Below are 10342 nucleotides of genomic sequence, written 5' to 3'. Positions count from 1 at the left end.
TCCTTCCCGCCTCCTCCTTTCCTGGCTCCGCCCTGGAATCATCATTTGGGTTGAATGTAGCCGCTCAGACCTGTGCACAGACAGGCTGCAGCTGCAGGCGTGGAGGAGCCGGTTACCGGTTACCGGGTCGCAGGTGAGAGCTGGAGGGATGGTGGCCGGGGCTCCTGGTGTAGGATCGCACTCAAATAGGGGCTGGGTTGATGGAGATGGAGCGCTGAGCTCCCAGGCTCTGCGCTCTGCCTCTCCGCTGAAGGAGGGAAAAAGACAAAGGCTTCCTGACCTGGTGGGGAACTGCGTCTCTGAGGGGCAGCTCCAAGCTTGACTCTGCCGTTGTTGGGACGGGCAGAGAGTTGGTGTCTTGAGCTCCTGCATGTCCACCCATCCGCACAAAACCTGCGTCCCAGACCACACCTGGGAACGCCAGGACACCTGCTGTCCCGGACCACATCTGGCGTGAAACACTTTCAGGTCCAGGCCAACACTGCGGCTCTTATACTTGTGCACACACACTCACTTTCATGCACATACGCACTTGTGTGCACTCACAAGGGGCACACAAGCACACTCAGCCCATTCACTCACAAACACTCATTAAAACAGAGGAAACCTGGAGAGGGGCACTCCACTGACTCGTTCTATGCTCTCCTTTCATTTTGGTTAGGCTGCAGCAGCAGTCTCTAAATTCAATTCACCTCCCACTACTGGTGAGTGATCTGCCATTTGAAAGCCAGTTTCCCCTCCCAGTGCCTGGGGAGCCAGAGCCCCTGGGAGGCCCTCATCCCCTGGGACTAAATAGTGAAGGTGGTGGGGAGGTACAGGCCCCCACCCGCCCGCTGAGGGTGCAACCAGCAGGTGCAAGGAGGGGAGGATTCTCAGAGGAAGTGCCTTGTGAAAGAGAGTGAGAAGTAGCCCAGCTGATGGGCTGGCAGGTACTGATGGCCCGAGAGAGCCGCAATGGTTTACAGACTCAGCCCCCAGGCTTGCAGGAACTTATTACTGCGCAGTAGGGATCCATCCAGAGTAGGCAATGACAACCCACTCCACTAATCTTGCCTGGAAAATACCAGGGAAGGGGGAGCCTGGTGGGCTGCCGTCTATGGGGTCACACAGTGTGGACAAGACTAAAGCGACATAGCAGCAGCAGCAGCACCAGGGACCCTCCCTTCTGGCCATCCCAGCAGGGACAGGACACAGCAAAAGCTCCCTGGACTGAGGCATCCCTTCCCTCTGAGTCAGGGCTGGGGCTCCGATTCAGTGACTCCTGAAGGTGGTTGGTCGCCTCCCTCCACACTGTTGGTCAAAGGCCTGCCTGGACAGCAGGGTGCTCACCCTCCCATGTAAATATCCAGGTACATACACGTTACCACTGAGCCTTTACGTGGGAAACCTGGTCCAGCTTCTCCTAGGTGCTGCAGGAATGGAGATCCCTGCCGACCGAGAACCCCTGTGCCCCTGGTCACCTGAATAGCCTCGAGCCACATACTTGCTGCCTCAGTTTCCCCAAGGTCCTGTGGCAGGACAAAGTGCTGGCAATGGCATGCATTTTCCAAGGTGTTCCACTGACTCCCAAATGTGAGCATGTCCCCAGTGATAGCACAAATCCCAGCTGTGTGCCCCAGCTTAACACATGGAGATACCAGCAGCTATGACAGTGATCTGAGAGAATGATGAACTGTTGCCTCACTTTTCCCAACTCCAGAATCCTCAGGGCCCCTCCAGGTCTTGCCCCATCATGCAGTCTTCCTGTAGCACCCCCCACCCTCTGCCTTCTCACCCCGCTCTTCCCCTGTTGTGCCCTGGCCTCTCTCTCTCCCTTTTTCCTGTCCTTTGCAGCATCAGAGACAAGAGGAGGGACTCAGGCAGAGGAGTGGAAATGCCAGACTTAAAAACCCATCTGAATTTCAGATAACGAATCACTTTGAAATGTAAATATGTGGCAAATATTGCATAAAATATACCTATATTTAAAAATAAGACAGCAGTGGAACCCCAGACTGATAAGTCTTGCCAAGGTGCCTGATGACAGGGGAGCTCCTCCCATCCCCAGTCTAGCTCCTCCAGCCCAGACCAGCTCCCCCCATCCCCATTCCAGCTCATCCATGCTCAGACCAGCCCCTCCATCCCAGTCCAGCTCCCATCCTCAGACAGGACACTCCTTCCCAGTCCAGCTCATCCATCCCCAGTCCAGCTCTTTGCAGACACCGCTTCTGCACTCTATAAGGTGGAAAAGTCTGTGTCTCCGATGTACAGATTTGGTTTAGTTGAGACTGCTCTATGGTTTCAAGGGTCTACCCCAACCTGGAGTTCTTCCCAGCTCCTAGGCTGTATCATCTGACAATGAGGAGCCAGGCCCAAGATGGTTGGAATTTGGGGGCAGAGACTGGTGGGAAGGGACCCTGGCCTCCCTGTCCAGATTCTGGAACCATCCGGAGCCCTTCCCGGTGAGAACCTCAGGGAGCTCATGCAGTTGGACTGAGAGGTTCGTGTGTGTGAGGGCAGACCCCCGCCATGGCCTGGGGAAGGCTTGGGGAAGACTGGAGGTTTGAGGGCAGCGGAAAGAGCAGCAGGGAGTCCCCACGGGTGCCCATCTGGGAGCCCGTACTTCAGCAATCTTGGACAACACGACGGAAGATGGCCAGGGGTCACCTGTGCACACGCCATATTCCCTCAGGAGGACTCCAAGTGGTGGTAGAAAGTCTGTGAGTGTCAGCACAGCTGCAAGGAAATATCCTTCCTTGTCTCTTCCAGCTTCTGGCGGCTCTGACATCCCTTGGCTTGTGGCCACATCCCTCCAGTCTGTGCCTCTGTCAGCTCCAGGCCTCTCCCTTGTCTGTTTCTGACAAATTTCTCTCTTTTTACAAGAAAGCCTGACACATTACACTGGGGCCCACACTTCTCTAATACAACTTCCTCTTTATTTATGGCTGCAAAGGCTCTATTTCCAAGTAAGGTCACCTTCACAGATCGTGGGTGGACATGTGTTTTGGGCCACCTTTCACCCTTCCCTGGTGGATCTGGTAAAGAAAGTGCCTGCCAATGCAGGAGAGGTGAGTTTGATCCCTGAGTCGGGAAGATCCCCTAGAGAAGGAAATGGCAACCCACTCCAATATTCTTGCAAGGGAATTCCCATGGAGAGCAGAGCCTGGTGGGCTGCAGTACACGGGGTTGCAAAGAGTCAGACACGGCTTAGCGACTAAAGAGCAGCATTCACCCTTGTACATACAGTACAGAGGGCAAGAAGAGAGAGACAGTAGTGGGCTGTCTAACCTGATTCCACGTATGTAAAATCACATACATGTATGTGCACAGAACACGTGTCTCTCAGGTGACGTCTTTCTTCCTCAACTACAAATGTTGTTCTTATGTGAGAAAAGAAGACTGTCCTTCTGACGGTAAATTAGGAATAGAAGCAAGTTTAGAAAATCAAGAGAAGCCAGAGACAGCAGCACCAGTCACAGGGGTCTGGGGGCTGAGACTGTCCCTCGCCATGTCATTCTCCTTGTTTGACCCAGAATCTCCTGGAGTCAGGACTGGGGCAGGTCACCAATGGCCCTCAGCTCCTGGAAGCAATTACATCCACACTTTCCTTTGCTCCTGGCCCTTCTGCCCAGTACGCAGCAAAGTGGAAAAGGAAAATCAGACACTGAATTCAAAACCAAAGGGTACCAAGTCCATGGCATTCTGGAAAAGGCAAAACTCTGGATACAGTAAAAAGATCGATGGTTGTCAGGAGCTGGGGGGAAGGATGAATAAATGGATGGAACACAGAGGATTTTCGGGCAGTGAAGCTACTTTTTGTTGTTGTTCAGTTGCTAAGTCACATCCCATTCTTTGTAACTCCATGGATTGTAACCTGCCAGGCTCCTCTGTCCTCCACTATCTCCTGAGTTTGCTCAAATTCATGTCCATTGAGTTGGTGATACTATCTAACCATCTCATCCTCTGTGTAGTACCTAATGGTAGCTACCTGTCATTATGAAAAGTGAAAGTGTTAGTCACTCAGTGGTGTCTGAGTCTGTCCATGGAATTTGCCAGGAAAGGCTACTGGAGTTGGTTGCCATTTCCTACTCCAGAGGATCTCCATGACCCAGGGATTGAACCCTCATCTTTTGTGTCTCCTGCATCGGCAGGCAGATTCTTTACCAGTGTGCCGTCTGGGAAGCGCAAATGTCAGTTTTACTGGATGCCAAAGCCCGAGATGAGCATTTGTTTCAGAGGAAGTGAAAGTTCAGCTTTCCGGACTGTAACTCACGGGTAGCACAGGAAGACTCTTGTTGTTGATAAAAGCAAATCTGGAGAGTGGGCCAAGTGTCCCCAAATGCCAATCCTCAGAATGCAAGAGTGGAAGACGGGCTGGGAGCATCCAAGGTGGTCCTAGGCTGGTGTCAGGTTCAAGCGGCCACACGAGATTCTGTGTGTCAGGACCGTCTCTCAGGACACATGCTCAGGGAGTTTGCATGTTTTATATAAAATTCAAGATAACCCCAGCAATATAAATGGACTTTTCTCCCAGGGACCTGTTTCCTGTCTCATCTGTCTTTCTCATCTGTGTTTCTCATCTGTCTGACAGTGGTCCCACTGCAGACATTATAAAGGTGTCCAGAAGGGTCATGACACAGTTGGGTCAGGGAGGAGCTTGGGGACCCTCACCCACCCTGGACAGGGTGCAGCCCCTCTCACTGGCTTCCCAAGGAGCCTAAGGGAACTCTGACTCATCAGCTTTCCTTCCTCCAGGGAGTGTCCCAAAAACCAGTAAGGAGGACAAGGGACCCCTTAAAACTCATCCACGTCCTGCTGGCCATGCTGATGTCAGCATCCACTCTCCTCACTCCCAGGATGTTCTGGGTCCTCTTGTTGTTGGCGGCCTTCAGGAGTGCTCAGAGTGGAAGTAAGTGGCATGGTCCCAAATCTGCCTGCATGGGAAGAAGGGGAGGGGGAGAGGGGGCGGGGAATGCATCAGGGGCAAGATGGGTGTGGGAGGAGAGACCTAGATCAGGCCAGGAGGGGCCCAGGCTCCAGGTAGTGCCAGTGACCCCAGGAAGGGCAGTCACTGGATGTCCTGAGGTCCAGCCATGACCCACATGTGTGACTTTCCCCGCACAGCCTGGGACAACCCCAACTGCACCAAGGGTGTGGTTTCTGTGTCGAGGGGCAAGCCAGCCACAATGAGCTGCCGCATCTCCAATGCCTTCTCCCACATCAACATCTCCCTGAAAGTGAACCCCACGGCACCCTGGAAGCTCATCTGCAATGTAAAGCCCCCAGGAGACTTCTGCGAGGATGGATGGGAGCTCTGGATTTGGAAGGACCAGGCATACCTAGTAACTGATAAAGCCCAGGACACCCAGTCAGGGCTGTACAAGTGGACTCTGCAGGGACGCCAGATAAATACCGAAATCACCACACTGACCGTTGTAGGTGAGCAGGGCGGGGTGGGGGTTATTGACCCCAAGAGCTTCTCTTTTGGTGGGCAGGAGTGCGGAGCAACTAGGGAGGTGTGACTCCTGCCCACCTGAGGTGCCCAGAGCCACGGAGATGAGGCCTGAAGAGGACTTCCACCCTGCCCCACGCACGCCGCGGCTGTGCCCTCTCTGAGCTTCTCAGGGCAGCCCCGGCACATGTGCCTGCTCACTGTCCCCGTGTGCTCAGGGACCTGGCGCCTCCCTCCCTAAACACCGCCTATCCCCCTACCCCCACCCATTGCTTTGCTGCAAACTCCCCAAGTCAACCGTCCCTCCCTCTACTGCTTTGCCTGTTCATACGCAGTCAGAGTCACCCTGAGCGCTGGGGACAGGAAGCAGGGCTCCAGCTTTGCCCCGGACCAGGAACAGTGGGAGGGGCTGAGAGGCACCCCTCAGCCTAGCCGGGCCCTGTGCGGGGAACCCAGTGAGGCCTTCATGAACTCCTGTATCCAGGGCTCATCTGATACCTGGGGCAGACGGGCTGTGTTAGGGCAGGCCCTGAGCAGGCCCCCGCCAACCTGCCCTGTGTCTCTTTGCAGGGTCGCATTACCTGCCTGTCATACCTCCCACAGGTAGGTGTTCCTATCTTCATCCTGGGCTACAGGAGGGAACCCCCAGAAAGCCCCCTCGGGTCTTCCCTCCGCAGACACCCTCACCCTCTGTGCCTGGAGCCCTGCCCATCCCATGCACCCATCCCCCTGCCATTCTCCCACCCATGGGCTTCCCAACCACAGGCGATGTCCCCCTCGAGGGTGCCCCCAAGGTGGTGGGGGCTCCTGCACAGGTGAACAAAGGAGGGAGGGCCCGGTCCCTCCTATTTACCGTAGGTCGGCAGAGGAGCACACCCCGTTCCAATCATAATCCTCAACACACTGAGCGAGATGCTGGTAATCTTCCCCATCCTTGCCTCGTCGTCCTCCTCAGCCTGCTGATCTGCACACTGGTCTAGTGCTGAAGGTGTGGCTCCCTGAACTTCAAGCTCCAGAAGGTATTGGCCGCTGAGCCTGGTCTGTGGGTGGGGGAGGGTTAGGGTCATCCCAGACCCGGCATAGACACTCTACCCCATGGTCTCATACCCACCGAGACTAGTGAGAGAGTGGGGAGTGTTTGAGGTCCCAGAGAGCCAGAACTGCTGCCCCAGAGGACCCCAGCCAGCAAATGCAGTCCTAGTCCCAGAACGCAGATGCCCCACGGCAGACAGGCCACGGAGTCCACACCACCCCTAGGACCCTCTAGGGGATGGCATGGGGGCTTCCTGCTTCTTCCAGGAGACCTAGATGTGTGGGTGGGGGATGTTCCCACAGGACGCACTTGTAGGCAAAGCTGTCTGTGTGAGGCTCTCATCCCCCCCATCCTCCCCACTTCCCCAAGTAAGAAGGCTCTGAGCCTGGGGTGGGGAGCTGAGTGCACCGTGCACACTGGACTCTGCAGAGGGGACATGTGGGGAAGAGCAGCTGAGGACTAGGAAGCTTGGCCACTTCCTGGCGTCTTCCTGATAGACATGCCAGGGAGGGCTCCTTAGCAGGTTCTGGGGCCCAAAGTACAAAAATCTCACGTTCCATAGCACTTGACCTAACAGGACCCTCCCCTCCTCCACCCCACCCAGGCCTGGGCTCCTCCCCAGGGCAGGAGTGCTACGCTTCGGTCACCTTGGAGATGCCCCAGTCTGGGGTCCTCAGCTGATCATGGACACTCTCTTGTCTTTAGAACATGAATAAGAACCAGTTTGAGGGACCTTCCAGGAAGCACCTGTGGAACCAAAATGAGGATATCAGTGGCCTGAGATGATGCATGGGGCATCCTCCACCACCCCCACAGGGTAGAGCAGCCCCTCTGGATGGGAGGCCAGACAGGTGGCTGCTGCTGGAATCTCTGTCCAACCTCCCTGGTCTTCCCCAGCCCTGGGGCTCCCCACTCTGCCACCTGCCCCACGTGCTGCCCCTTCCTGTTCCCAAACCGCATCCCAAACCATATATGCCAGATGTGTCTACAAGCAAAGCTGTGCAACTCCCTGAGTGTATTCTTTGTTGTTTTTTTGGAGGTGGGCTGGGACATCTTTTTTTCTTCCTTTCCTCTTTTGTTCCCTTATGATTTGATGACTTCAGTGATGCACTTGAATTGCTTTCTCTTTTGTGTGTGTACATCTATGATAATAGACTTTCGGTTTGTGGTGACCATGAGATTTCGATACAGCAGTCTACATATACGTGCATGAGTGTCTTAAGTTGCTGATCTCTTCTTTCCAGTGCATTTCGAATGTCCTGCGTGCGTCCTCTCCTCCTCTCATGATTCCTGGTTTTGACCTCCTGTTTGTGTGTGTGGATGGTGTCCTACTTCTACTGCATGTTTGCCTTTACTGATGAGCCCTCTTATTTCATCCTTTTCCTGTCTCTCGTTGTAGCCTTTTCTTTTCTGCATAGAGAAGTTCCTTTAAAGATGGAGCTGCTTGGTGGTTCATTGAATATGTTCCTAAAAGGTACATATAATGTGATAAAAAGAAGGTTTTTCTAGAAGTGCTACATTCCGTGCTTTGCAAAACATCCACATTGCTAATCCTCAAGATGACTACACTAAACCTAGTAGCAAATCATCGAATGAGCTGAGAAATATATCCTTAAGTGAAGAAAATAAAAATCTGAAAGAAGCTGCTGTTTGTCTCACAAGCTAAAAAGTCCCAATGAGGACTTCCCTGGTGGTCGAGTGGTTAAGAATTTGCCTTGCAATGCAGGGGACGCGGGTTCGATCCTTGGTGAGGGAATTAAGATCCCAAGTGCTGTGTGGCAGCTAAGTCTGCATGCCACAACTAGAGACCCATGAGACCCGACACAGCCAAATAAACATATATTTAAAAAAAAAAAGGATTCCAAATACATGTAGAAGGCAATATCTGGGAGTCCTCACTCACCATGAAGAATCTTAGATTGGATCAGTGCACGGTGCCTGGCGAATGTGTTCTCATAGGAGCGTAACAATCCCAGAACAGCTTCGCTGGCACCCAGACTCCAGGTCTAGAACTGACCGAATTTGCATCTTCCAGGTTAAAGAAAGGTTCATGCCAGAAGTGCTGGATTTGTTCCGCCCCCTGGGCCAGGCCCCTCAGACACAGTGGGCATGGCACGTGGGACCGCCATGCTTTGGGGGCCGTGGAAATCTGTTCCATTTGGCCTAAAACAGTCCAAAGGTGTTGATGCTTTGAAAGTCATTCAAATATTGCTATTACGGTGGGACGGGCTCACATTAAGTCATTCAGCCCCTGCACACCCAAGGCAGGAAACCTAGAAAGAAATAATGTGTCTGGGTCTTTGACTAATTTTAATTTTCAACTTGTTGCTTATCTGTACGTTTAAGGATTTCTCTAAAGGAAGTTTAGCTCTGAATCCTTGCAGTGCCCTAGAGACCCTTCCCCCCAGACTCCCTTGCTCGTCCTCAGCCACACTGGCCCTCTTTCAGGCTCTCAGAAACCCCAGGCATTCTCTGGCCCTGGGGACCATGTGTGTGCTGATGCCTCTGCTTGGAACCCTGTTCCCAGATATGCCACCTGACCCTCTCTCACCTCCTCAGTCCTTTACTCCTGTGGCCCCTGAGGTTCTGGGATCATTACGCTCCTGTGAGAACACAGTCGCCAGGTACCGTGCATTGATCCAATCTGAGATTCTTCATGGTGAGTGAGGACTCCCAGATACTGCCTTCTGCGTGTATTTGGACTCCTCTCCCAACAGGTGCTGTGCGTCCTGCCGCAGGTCTGCTCGTCTTTTCCTGGAGTTGTCTCCAGACCACAGGCCTCTTGTTCATCTCACCCTCTGCCCTTCACACTGGCGCTGGCACGCGCGGGCGCCCAGGGAGTGCTGGTGATGAACAAAGGCAGGACGAGGTCGGAATGGGGTGTGTTTGACAAGCCTGATGCTTTTATTGGTTCCTGCCAACAATTTTGCTAAGATCCTCTGGGCCTTTGGCAAGATACTGCCCCTGAACTAGATACCCCCTCACGCAAGAAGTGTCTGTAAGTAGGTGGACAGCCCCTGCCAGGGGCGGTCACCTAGCAAACCTAATCCGCCCCCACCCCAAACCCCACCCAGGAGCCCGAACCATCAGCACAGGAACGCCCTGTTAGGAGGGGGTCTCTAGGGAGGAAATCTCTTAGGGCTGTCTGGCCACACTTGGTCCACGCGTGAACCACACACACACACCCGGCACACGCACATGTGGCTTTGGGCCAACACTGGAAGCTTGGCCCTCTACCCCAAGGCTGCCAGGACAGAAACGTCTTCCTGTTCCTGGTTGCCCAGAGTCTGTCTCCTCTTCAAGCACCTCTGAGCCCTCGGGGTCAGGGTCCAGGCATGGGTGTCCCTCTGCCCTGAGGGCTGCTCACCAGTACCCTGGTGCACCAACATACTGGTTGGTAGCCCAGCTGAGCGGTCTCCAGCCCTTGCACCCACAGGAAAGAGAATCGTGAGCCACTCGGGCAGCCACAACCTGGGCACATGCCCCGGGCCTTTCCCTACGACCACACCCAGCCCCCAGGGGGCAGTGGTGACTGACTTGATACTCCAAGTTTCTGGACATAAATCAGGTCCCAGCAGAAAGTGAACCAGAAGACCCGGGCATCTGGAAGCGGACCCCCATCCCCACCTGGGGACCCCCTTGTCTTTCTCCTGGTCCTGCCCCTGCCCATTCTTGCCCTCCTTTCTCCTCTCCCTGGTGTCCAAGTGGGACAGAGGGGCAGGATCACGGGGCTACCAGTGTTATCCTAACTAGACACTCCTGTGAGAAAGTCAGCCCTGAGCTTCTGAGGGGGGCAGGGGCAGCTTGTGAGTTATCCTGGATGATCTGGAGGGGTCTCTGACGGGGACTCGACCTGAAGGCCATGTGGCTGGCCCCCA

The sequence above is a fragment of the Bos grunniens genome, chromosome 19, assembly GCF_055505025.1.
Source record: "Bos grunniens cultivar Pamir isolate PY7600 chromosome 19, Bosgru_T2T1.0, whole genome shotgun sequence".
Taxonomy (NCBI): Eukaryota; Metazoa; Chordata; class Mammalia; order Artiodactyla; family Bovidae; genus Bos; species Bos grunniens.
This window is presented reverse-complemented; position numbering follows the sequence as displayed.